Consider the following 12892-nt stretch of genomic DNA (forward strand, 5'->3'; position numbering starts at 1 on the left):
TTCTGGGGGGGGTAGAGCAGTGGTGCAGGAAAATCTGAATGAAGTTTGTAAAAAGACTTTTTCAGAGGGGCATGTGAATCAATTGTGGGGAGAAGTTGCTTGTAGGGTGAAATTAAGAAGGAGATGAAGTTGGGGGCAGAGCTCTAGAGAGAGAAAACATTCTAAAGATTGCGGAAGGGGAGTTGCCATTGTGGCGCAGTGGTTAACGAATATGACTAAGAACCATGAGGTTACGGGTTCGATCCCTCGCCTTGCTCAGTGGGTTAAGGATCTGGCGTTGCTGTGAGCTGTGGTGTAGGTTGGCAGCTACAGCTCTGATTCAACCCCTAGCCTGGGAACCTCCAAATGCCGGGGGAGAGACCCAAGAAATGGCAAAAAAAAAAAAAAATTGCGGAAGGGAAGGAGCATGGGAGTGTTTTGTGCCACCAGCAGTGAATAAGGAAGACTACTCAGAGCAATTGCACAGGAGAAAGAGTCAAGAACAGAACACATTACAGAAAGTGAACTGACGTTAAATACTGTCTAATTCAGTCCACCTAACCGTATTGACCTCAAGGGTCACAGTTTACAAAATATTTTCATAGCCATTTTCTTATTTAATTTTTGCATCAATCTTTGGAACTCCATTTCTTTTTTCTTTTTTCTTTTTTCTTTTCTTTTCTTTCTTTTTTTTTTTTTTTCTTTGCTTTTCAGGGCCACACCCGTGGCATATGGAAGTTCTCAGGCTAGGGGTCGAAACAGAGCTGCAGCTGCCAGGCTACACCACAGCCACAGCAACATGGGATCTGAGCTGTGTCTGTGACCTACACCACAGCTCACAGCCACGCCAGATCCTTAACCCACTGAATGAGACCAGGGATTGAACCTGCAACTTCATGGTTCCTAGTTGGATTCATTTCTGCTGCACTATGTCAGGAGCTCCAGGAACTCCATTTCTTCAAAGAAAGAGAAAATTGAAGAGGATGTGTGACTTTCCCAAGATCCTTGAGCCAAATGAATGTCCAACTTGTCTTCTGACCCCACATCCTCTCCCAAGTGTCCTGCAGTAGCTGTTCTGACCTCTGATCAGTGAGAACACCCAGGTTTGTCACCAGTTGCCTTCACACAGTCTCACATCCATGAAGTGTCAGCTGTTTAGATTACAGTCCTTTATTTACCTGTCCTACACTCAGATTCACCAAGTAGCATATAAAGGAAGGATATTTCATCAATTCATACAGGCAAAAATGAAGTTCCCTTACTTCAGGTTTGGATTGTGCCAGTGATAGCAATTTGGAAAGGATCTAAAATCACCCAGATGAGAGAGTTCCCATTGTGGCTCAGCAGAAACAAACCCAACTAGTATCCATGAGGATGCAGTTTCAATCCCTGGCCCCATTCAGTGGCTTAAGGATCCAGCATTGCTGTGAACTTGGTGTAACTCGCAGAAGTAACTCATATCTGGTGTTGCTGTGGCTGTGGCACAGGCCAGAAGTTGTAGCTGTGATTTGACCCTTAGCTTGGGAACTTCCACATGCCATGGGTGTGGCCCTAAAAAGCAAAAAATAAAATAAAATAACCCAGGTGTTTCACTGGTTCTCTATATGCTTTTCCCCTTTTGGACATAAGTTCTCACCACAAGGCTTTCCAGTACCTAGTGACTGCACCCTCTCCTGGATGACTCTGACATGAGCTAGGTTCTAGCCAGAGCATCTAATTATATGGGCCAGGTCAAGCTCAGGAATAAAAGCCTCACTTGCTGCCAGGCTACTGCCCTCCAAGGTGTCAGAGAAGACAACCACAGGGAAGGGGCTGGGGACCCACGGTGGAACATCTTTCAGCAGTCCTTGGTCCAAGGCAAGTCTGCTCTACAGACTAGGACGTGTAATAAAGGTTTTAATGGAGGCGTTATTATGGGCTGGGAAATGACACTTGGTTATCAAATTGTCAACCTACTCTGAGAAACCAGAAGCTTTCTTTCATGCGTCAACTCTGTCATGCTTAGATCATGATGAAGGTTGGGGAGGCAGAGCTCTTAATTTTGTATAGCTCAGCACAACCTTTGTGGGAGATGACTAGACAGTTCAAAGCTGGAGCATCCAGGCCAGTCAGGAGACCTGGGGTGGTGATAAAGAGCAAGACTTTGTTGAGGTCCCCAGGCCAGCCTGTGGAGAAGGCCACACCTCTCCTTATCATATAGAGGGGACAAATGCATGGCTGGTAGGTCCCAGAGGACCCTTGCATCTGCCATGATGCTGGTAATGCAGCTGGAAATCCTGGATCCCAGGATCTCCCACTTGCATCTTTTCTTAAAAGAAAAAATCCATTAATACAGTAGCTGCCAATCACTTGGGGAACTTGTTAAAAATGAAGATTCTTGATTCATACTACAAAGACCTTGGTTTTGATAACCACCCAGATTTGGAAATAAATTCATTAGGCTATGTAGAGGAAAGTGAAGCAATGTTTTTAGTGTGATAAAATATACATAATATAAAATTGAACATTTTAAACATTTTTAATTGTATGATTCAGTAGCATTAAGTACATTTACACTGTCTTTAAGAAGGAGCCATTGGATGGAGTAATTCTTGGAGAAAATCATCTGACATTAAAATATATGAGATCACTACATCAGCACTTTATTATATATTGTGGTTGGTAAAGTTGTTTCTCATGGTGGTGTGAATTAACAATTTTGAAATTGCCATAGATGGGGATCATTTAGTGGGAGCCAAGTTTCTCACTGTTGAAATGAGAGGTTAAAGATAAGGAGGGGGGTAAAGCTAAAATGAACCGACTGGTACTGGAATAATCAGAGATATCAGCAGTGAACTCATGTTTATCTTAGTATAGATATTGATGGATATATATATATACACACACACACGTATACATATATGTAATTATAGATATGTATATCTACATGGGCAAGTATATACGTATTTATTTCCTTGCTACAACCACTAAGAGGGCCTAGAAGCAATGACACTCTAGTAGCGGCAGACACATCTCTCACCCAGATCTTGATTTCTAATACCTTTATATGACAAAAAGAACCAGGGCTCTTAGAGAAGTGGCTGCTTCAGGGACTGGGGTAAGGAAAATACAAGATGAGCTTGGAGCATCTTGTAGCGCCAGAAAGTAAGGGAGTACTAAAAAAGCAAAACAATATGAGTATGTCAAAAAAGACATTGGAGCCAACTGAAAGAATACCTATTGGCCGAAACTGGAACAATTGGAACAATAAAATAAATTACACAGTATTGGATTATACAATTCTAAGTATAAAATAAATATCTATGAACTCTGATACAAAATAAATAACTGAATAAGTAAATAAATAATGAATAAGTAAATAAATGCGATGGAATACAACATCGTTAATTATTAGAGATATGCAAGTCAAAACTACAATGAAGTGTCACCTCACCCTGGGCAGAATGGCCATCATCAAAAAGTCTACAAATAATAAACACTGGAGAGCGTGTAGAGAAAAAGGAAACCAATTACACTGTTCGTGGGAATGTAAATTGGTGAAATGACTGTATGACTGTGGAGAAATGTATGGAAGTTCCTTAAAAAACTAAAAATGGGGTCATCATATGATCCAGCATTCCCACTCCTGGGCATATATGTAGGAAAAAAAAAACCTCTAATCTGAAAAGATACATGCACTCCAGTGTTCATAGCAGCACTATTTAAAATAGCCAAGACATAAAAGCAACCCAAATGTCCATCGGCAGATGAATGGATTAAAAAAATGTGGTATATATGCAATGGAATATTACTCAGCCATAAAAAATGAAATCATACCATTTGTAGCAACATGGATGGACCTAGAGATTATCATACTATACTATATCTATATTAGCTTAATATAGATACTGATATATGATACAAATGAATTTATGTATAAAAAGTAATAGACTCACAGACATACAAAACAAACTTATGGTTACCAAAGGGGAAAGAGGAGGCATAAATTAGGAGTTTGAGATTAGCAGATACAAACCACTACATATAAAACAGATAAACAGCAAAGACTTACGGTATAGCTCAGGGAACTATATATAATATCTTGTAATAAACCATAAAGGAAAAGAATCTGAAAAGAATATATATGGAGTTCCCATCATGGCACAGTGGAAATGAATCTGACTAGGAACCATGAGGTTGAGGATTTTATCCCTGGCCTCGCTCAGTGGTTTAAGGATCCAGCATTGCCGTGAGCTATGGTGTAGGTCGCAGACATGGCTCGGATCATTCGTTGCTGTGGCTGTGGCATAGGCTGGCAGCTACAGCTCTGATTAGAGACCTAGCCTGGGAACCTCCATATGCTGCTGGTGTGGCCCTAAAAAAAAGACAAAAAGACAAAAAAAAAAAGGCATACAAAGTGAGCGCTGGCTTGGGAGTTCCCACTGTGGCTCAGTGGGTTATGAATCAGACTAGTGTTCATGAGGATGTGGGTTCCATCACTGGCCTTGCTCAGTGGATTAAGGATCTGGCATTGCCATGAGCTATTGTGTAGGTTGCAGATGCGGCTCCAGTATGGCATTGCTGTGGCTGTGACTTGGGCCGGCGGCTGCAGCTCCAATTCAACCCCTAGCCTGGGAACTTCCATATGGCACAGGTGCGGCCCTAAAGAGAAAAAAAAAAAAAAGTGAGTACTGGCTTGGACTCAATACAGAGACTCAATTATCAATATCAGGGCATAGAGTCCAAGTGAACAAGTGAGCAGAACAAGGAATAGTCTTCCAAACCCCAGGGAACTAAGCCAGATCTTTGACATCATTTCTGCTTCAGGTGAAAACTAGTTCTAAAGCGTGGGATAGGACTGATCCTTAGGTGGAGTTAGGGGAATCCCAGATGAGGTAAGAGAAGGGAACACAGACTGAACCCAAGCCAAAACCTTTCTTCCTGAAAGAATGAATGTTTGTATGACCTGAAAGCACTCTTTTGACGATACCAAACAATGCACATTACAATTGCAAGAAAACAGTTCGTGTTTATCTACCACTGAGTTACAAACATGTCCTATAGACCCTTACCAAATATGTGTTGAATGAATAAATGCCTATTTGCTTAAAATTGGCAGGTAGGCATTTTATTTTCTTAGATGCTTATCTCTACATTATCTGCTCACATGAAAAAAATAAAAAGGTAATAAAAAAATACAAAGAAGTCAAAAAGCTACACAGTGTATGATTTTTCATAGAACATTTTCAAAAAAACCAAAAGTGTAGAGATGTGGAAAAAATCAGTGGTTTTCCAGACGTTAGGGAAGGCAAGGGTGGGGGTGACTTTCAAGGGATGTGATCAGCATGAGAGAATTCCTTTGTGGTAATGGTAGTTCTCTCTGACAATATGCACTAAACATAGGATAAAACGTCATAGAATTACACACAAAGACACAGAAGAAAAATGTGTGCATGCAAAAACTGGTAAAATCTGCTGCCTAGTTCATGATATTGTGTTGACATCAATTTCTTGAGTTTGATCATGTACTCTAATTAACTTATGATGTCACCTTTGGGGAAGCTGAGTGATGGGTATATTTCTCTTGACTATTTTTGCAAATGTTTGTGAGTGTATAATGATTTCAAATTTAAATGTTAGAAGAAAAATCTGTCTGCAACCAATTTCAGTGTGTAAACCTAAATGGGATCCTAATTAAAAAAGGAAAATGATTTTGTAAAACAGTTGAAAATTTGAACATTGGCTGTATAGTTGATGATATTAAGGTCTTAATTTTCATTTTTTATGTAATAATGGTATTCAGAGTCTTTTGAGAGTCCTTATCTTTTTTAGATACATATAAAATATTTAGAGCAGAAATGACCTATCTGAAATTGCTTCAAATGATACAAGGAAGAAGGCAAAGTGACACAGAAGAAATCAGAATAGCCATGAAGCAATAATTGTTGGAGTTAGGTATGTGAGCTAGGCTCTTTGCACCACCCTTTCTACTTCTGTGTATGTTTTTTAAAAATTCTAAAGAATTTTAAAATACTAAAACTGTAATTAAAAATTATCATACTAGAGTTTGCTTGTGGCACAGTGGGTTAAGGATCTGGCATTGTCATTGTTGTGGCTCTTGTACTTGTAGTGTGGGTTCCATCCTTGGCTTGGGAACTTCGATATGTTATAGGCGGGTGAGGCAGAATGAATAAATAAATAAAATTATCATACTAAGTGACGTCTGATTACTTAGTAGGTGGAATCTAATTTTTAAAATGACACAAAAGAACTTATTCACAAAACAAAAACAGACTCAGATTTCAAAACCAAGCTTATAGTTACCAAAGGGGAAACATTGAGGGAAGGGATAAATTAGGAGGTGGGGACTGACATCGACACGACTCGATATGGAATGGGTGAGCGGTAAGGACCTATAGTATAGCACAGGGAAGTCTACTCAATACTCTGTAGTGACCTATATGGGAAAAGAATCTGAAAAGGGATGGACATATGTATAACTGAATCATTTTTCTGTATGCCTGAAATCAACACAACATTGTAAGTCAGCTATACTCCAATAAAAATTTTAGCAAATAAAACAAACACAGAGACACCCCCCCCCTTGGGAACTCTTATCAGCTGCCCCATTTGTTACTGGCAGCTTCCCAACATGGAATGAAATATGAATACAGGTATAGATCCCTTATAACTATATCACATTTGGCAAATCCAAGCAGCAACTGGTCATGAGAAGAGTCATAAAAACAAAGGCATAAAGCAAATATAAATTTGAGATAAAAATTCTTTATTGGTCACACTGTTTTTGAAAGCTGTAAAAGCCGCAACTAACTTCCTTGCCACTCTTCCTCCCTAACAGTGATGAATTTGGAGCCTCATTTTTTCTAGTAGATCTTCTTTCATCAGACTTTCCGGTCATTTTTATTCCCTTTCACTTCGGCCTTGACCTCTAATTCACTGTTTTGAAAAAGAAAAAAAAAATAGAATTGAGTGCATGTTTATTCCAAGAAGCCTGCTAATTTCCTTCCTTATATTTTCCAATGTCCTCCTTTCTAGAGAGGTCCTGACACAGAACCTGGTTCTTACATACTCTTATTTTATAAACTTTGATTGAGGACACTCTGTTGCCATTTTCTCATTTATTCCTAACAGTCACCCAACGTGGTATAGTAGTGAGCCCACTTTACAGGTAAGCAATATTAAATGTACAGATTTCCACTGACGACTCAAAGACTTTATTGGATAAAGTTAAAGATAAATTTCTTGTTCAAGAATAAACAAACTCAGCATTCATTTTTCTTCATTGGATCACTCTAAAATTCATTTTAAGGGCTCTAAGCCATCATTTAAGAAACTCAAGGCTAAATGAGGGATTTCTTATAGATGGACCAACAGCTTCTCATTTGCATGTACATCTGCCCCCTCTTGTAGTAAGTTGCAAGATTAAATTACTCATCACACACACACTAGCCCAACTCACCAAATCTAAGTATATACGCTCTGTTCTAGTATATCCTAAACCATTCCCATAGGGTTGTTGCAAAGAGAGGTTTTACAAGTGGAATCAACATTGAAGGGGTTAAACAAGAACAATTTTTTTCAATTTTCTAAGTGTTTAAAAATTAAAAGAGGGAAGAGTTCCCTAGTGGCCCAGCAGGTTAAGGATCCAGCATTGTCACTGCTATGGCTAGGGCCTCTGGCATGGATTCAATCCCTGACCTGGGAACTTCCTTATGCTGTGGGTGTGGCCAAAAAAATTTAAAATTAAAAGAGGGATAGTTGTCTCCATCTGTTATTGTGCTGAGTGCCAAACTTCTTACACAGGACTAGAAAGCTCCCTATGAGCTATCCATGACCTCCATAATCCACTTTCCCTTACCAGGAGGCAACTCTTTGCTTGCTCTCTTGGGTAGGAGATGTCTTGGAGAGTGCTCCATTCCATCTTGGCCTTTTCTATCTTCTCTCCTTTCCTATTGCTTCAGTTAACCAAGCAGTGCAAATCTGATGGACCACTTGGATTCCCTTTCTACTACTCCAGCCTGCTGGGCACCTAACCAAGAGGAAGAGGGGAACACTTGATGTCTTCAAGATACACTGGCACTCCCAGGATAAGTCCTTGAGTCAGAGGATCTCTAAGACCTGCATGGTGACTCTCCAGACAGCCTCAGAGCCAGCTGCCAAGGAAGTCTCTCCTTAATCCGCAGCACTACCTTTTGAGGAGAGGTTGTATTTGGAGGGAGTGTCAGGCAAGGTCTGGGTTGGGAATTGAGACCACTAGCTCTCTGGGTGGGTGGGGACTTCTGCAAGGCATCCCTCTTGTGCTTCTGGCTTGAAGCAGAACTGCCCATGATTCTTTTTAAAAGCTCCTGTTCTCATGATCAAGCTTGTCTAAATTTCAGAATAAATCCCAAGCTATCTCTTTTTTTTCTTTGATTTTTAGGGCTGTATTTGCTGCATATGAATATTCCCAGACTAGGAGTCTATTCGGAGCTGTAGCTGCCAGCCTACACCACAGCTGCAGAGATGTGGGATCCGAACCTCGTCCATGACCTACACCACAACTCACAGCAACGCTGGATCCTTAACCCACTGAGCAAGGCCAGGGATCAAACCCACATCCTCATGGATACTAGTCAGGTTTGTTACCACGGAGCCAAGATGGGAATTTTCCAAGCTAGCTCTTGAAGTGAACTGAACTGAATGATATTCTTCTCAAAGAGCTTTGTCCTGGAAGGCAACCTGGGCAGAAGAAAAATGATGTCTAATTCTTAAGTGAGAAAATAAGAATTGGAGGCATATTTTAAAAATGGCATACCAGAACTTCATGTACAACTCAGTGTACATAGCCAACTGGGACAGGAACCTAGCTCTATTGACCATATAAATGGTCAACCTCACCTCCACAAAACAGGCCAGTTAGCCTTCCCTGCAGAGACCACCTGCCCGTATTGTTCACAGACGCACCAAAGAAAATTTGATTTAGCTGCATGATCTGGTGCAGCAGTTTAACTCAATGCCTCTGAGTGGAAAGGTACTTGGTGCTTCTCTTTGACCAAGTATCCATTCTTTCTATTGTTCTCAATGCTAGACCATCTTTCCCCACAGGCCAGAGCCATTCTCTGCCCTCCTGCCCTGCTCTGTGCTGTCAGAGATTGGGCCTTGAAGATGACATTTACAGTTGGCATGTGGTTGGGTTCAGCCAGTGGAAGGCATCAGGTGATCAAAGAGCAGGAGGAAGAAAGATCAGGAACGCTCATTCCTATCACCTCCCTGCTTCAGCCTGGTTCTTGGGGTCTGACTGCACCCCCCACCCCCACACAGCTCGCACTGAGAAGCCCTCCTTCCTGACCCATCTCGCACAGGACTCCAGGGACACCATGCCCCAAGCCTTGTCCTCACCCTAGGGATGGTAGAAGTTTCCCACAGATGCTCCTCTCTGGGGGTTCACCCTTCCTTGTTCCTTCCTCTAACATCCTGTGCTCACTTACTGAGGCACTGTTAATAGAATCTCTGCATTTGAGCTGTCTAAGACAAATTTTGTCTCCTGCCTGCTCCAGGCACACACAGCTCCTTGCTGTGACTCAAATACTTCAGGCAGGACCTGGCCTCAGAGTTCTTCCACCTCTTTTTCCATTTCTCTGGAATACTCATCTCACGGATGTCTGCTCAGCTCACTTCCTTGCCTCCTTCACGTCTCTGTTCAAATGCCAAAAGAAAACAAAAAGACAACTTACAGAATGGGAGAAAATAGTTTCAAATGATGCAACTGACAAGGGCTTAATCTCTAGAATATATAAGCAACTTATACAACTCAACAGCAAAAAAACCAATCAATCAATGGAAAAATGGGCAAAAGACCTGAATAGACATTTCTCCAAAGAAGATATACAGATGGCCAACAAACACATGAAAAAATGCTCAACATCGCTGATTATAAGAGAAATGCAAATCAAAACTACCATGAGATACCACCTCACACCAGTCAGAATGGCCATCATTAATAAATCCACAAATAACAAGTGCTGGAGGGGCTGTGGAGAAAAGGGAACCCTCCTGCACTGCTGGTGGGAATGTCAACTGGTACAGCCACTATGGAGAACAGTTTGGAGATACCTTAGAAATCTATACATAGAACTTCCATATGACCCTGCAATCCCACTTTGGGCATCTATCCGGACAAAGCTCTACTTAAAAGAGACACATGCACCCGCATGTTCATTGCAGCACTATTCACAATAGCCAGGACGTGGAAACAACCCAAATGTCCATCGACAGATGACTGGATTCGGAAGATGTGGTATATATACACAATGGAATACTACTCAGCCATAAAAAGGATGACATCATGCCATTTGCAGCAACATGGATGGAGCTAGAGAATCTCATACTGAGTGAAATGAGCCAGAAAGACAAAGACAAATACCATATGATATCACTTATAACTGGAATCTAATATCCAGCACAAATGAACATCTCCTCAGAAAAGAAAATCATGGACTTGGAGAAGAGACTTGTGGTTGCCTGATGGGAGGGGGAGGGAGTGGGAGGGATCAGGAGCTTGGGCTTATCAGACACAACTTAGAATAGATTTACAAGGAGATCCTGCTGAATAGCATTGAGAACTATGTCTAGATACTCATGTTGCAACAGAAGAAAGGGTGGGGGAAAAACTGTAATTGCAATGTATACATGTAAGGATAACCTGACCCCCTTGCTGTACAGTGGGAAAATAAAAAAAATAAATAAATAAAATAAAATAAAATCTAAAGTTAAAAAAAAAATGTCAACTAACCAGAAATAACACTTCCTGACCACCCCCTAGAAAATGACGGTCTCTCTGCATCCCCTTGCTCCTGTCACTCTCTGCCTCTCTTACCCTGCTCTTATTGTCTTCATAACACTCTTCACCACTTGACATACTCTGTAGTTATAGACTTGGTTTTTTTGTCTCTTTTCTCCAGCCAGAATGGAACCTCCTTTACAGTTCATTGCTAAGCTTAAACAGTACCAGGAACATTATAGGTACTCCATAAACATTTCTTGAATGAAAAAATGCATTGCGTAGACACTACTTGACTCTTTCCTCCATAACTTCAGGCTGCGAACTCTGCAGGCAGCTTTTTCCCTGGACTCCCTAGACACCATCTTAGGAAATAATTACTGAGCATTCAAAGTTGTTTGGGAGTGTACTCAGAGATAACAGACAGCATTAAGAGAAATCGAGGTGTAAAAGGAAAATAATCCCAAAATTCCAATGGCCACCTGCTTTTATAATCTAGAAATAAGCCTCCAGAACTGGGAGCAAGGTGCACAAGTGGTCTATACAGCCCAACTAGGAATGGATGCCTTTATGAGGCAGATCAGGGTTAGGTGGGACCAGGCAAGGAAAGAAGGAGGAAAGGGTAAGAGCTCTGGGGAAGAGGCCATGTGGTGTGGCCGAAGTTTTTGTCCTTAGAGAAGGGAGAAGAAAACTCAAAACACTATTTCTTTTTATAATCCAGCTTCCTCTTTATGAAAACCTCCAACCTCTCTTGGGTTACTCAGGCAACATCTTATAGCAAGCCCTTTATCTTCTGAATAAGGAGCCTTGGGACCTTGAACCTCTTTCACAAGAGTTTAGGGAGTATCTAAGAGAAAAAAGGGAGCATTTCAAAATGAAGCTCTGTAGGTCCTGAGGGAAATGTAAGATTTCATGGGCCGGAATCTGGCCTACCTCTAGCAAACATTAAGGAATTACTTAGAGGTTGTAAGACCTGGAATCTTGGGCTCATACTGATCTGACCACATTCCCCTACATCCTCCCTGATTCTCCCCACCCATAACCATGGTGAACCCATAATTGTTCTTGATCTTTACTAATTTTAGCCATTCTAATAGGAGTAGTGATATCTTATTATGGTTTTGCATTTCCCTAACGTAACAGTCTTGAGCATATTTTCACGTGCTTATTTTCCATCTGTTCATCTTTTTTGGTGAAGTGCCCAAGTTGCCCACTTTTATTTTTATTATTATTACAGTTTTGAGAATTCTTTATATGTTATTGTATACAAGTCCTTTATCAGAGAAGTGATATACAAATATTTTCTCCAGGTCTGTGGCTTGACTTTTTATTCTTTTAATAGTGTCTTTAAAAGAGTTGGAGTTTTATATTTTGAGAAAATCTCTGAGTTCCCGTCATGGCGCATTGGTTAACGAATCTGACTAGGAACCATGAGATTGTGGGATCGGTCCCTGGCCTTGCTCAGTGGGTTAAGGATCTGGAGTTGCTGTGATCTGTAGTGTAGGTCGCAAACGCGGCTCAGATCCCATGTTGCTGTGGTTGGGGTGTAGGCCGGCGGCTACAGCTCTGATTAGACCCTAGCCTGGGAACCTCCATATGTCGCGGGTGTGGCCCTAGAAAAGACAAAAAAAAAAATCTAACTTATCCTTTTGTCCTTCTATGGACCATGTTTTGCTGTTGCATCTGAGAAATCTTCAACTAACCCAAAGTCACAAAGATTTCCCTTTTCCTCCGATGTTTTGGAAATTTTTCTGCTGTCTAATTAATTCCATTATGTTATCTAATTAATTCCGTTATGGTCAGAGGACATAATTTGTATTTCAGTTCTTTTAAATCTGTTAAGATTTGTTTTATGACCCAGGATATGGTCTATCTTAATGAATGTTCCATGTGTTCTTGAAAAGAATGTGTACTCTGCTGTTACACATGGAGTGGGTTTAAAGGGCAATTATGTCCAGTTGGTTGATGGTGTTGTTCAGTTCTTCTATATCCTTGTCTGTCTACCTGTTCTGTCAATTACTGAAAGGGGAATTCCTGCTGTGGTACTGTGGGTTAAGAATCCAACTGCAGTGTCCCAAGTCACTGAAAAGGTTCAGGTTTGATCCCAGCCTAGCCCAGTGGGTTAGGCATTGCTGCAGGTATGGCGTAGGTCAC

Source organism: Sus scrofa, chromosome 15 (genome assembly GCF_000003025.6).
Source record: "Sus scrofa isolate TJ Tabasco breed Duroc chromosome 15, Sscrofa11.1, whole genome shotgun sequence".
NCBI classification, from domain to species: domain Eukaryota; kingdom Metazoa; phylum Chordata; class Mammalia; order Artiodactyla; family Suidae; genus Sus; species Sus scrofa.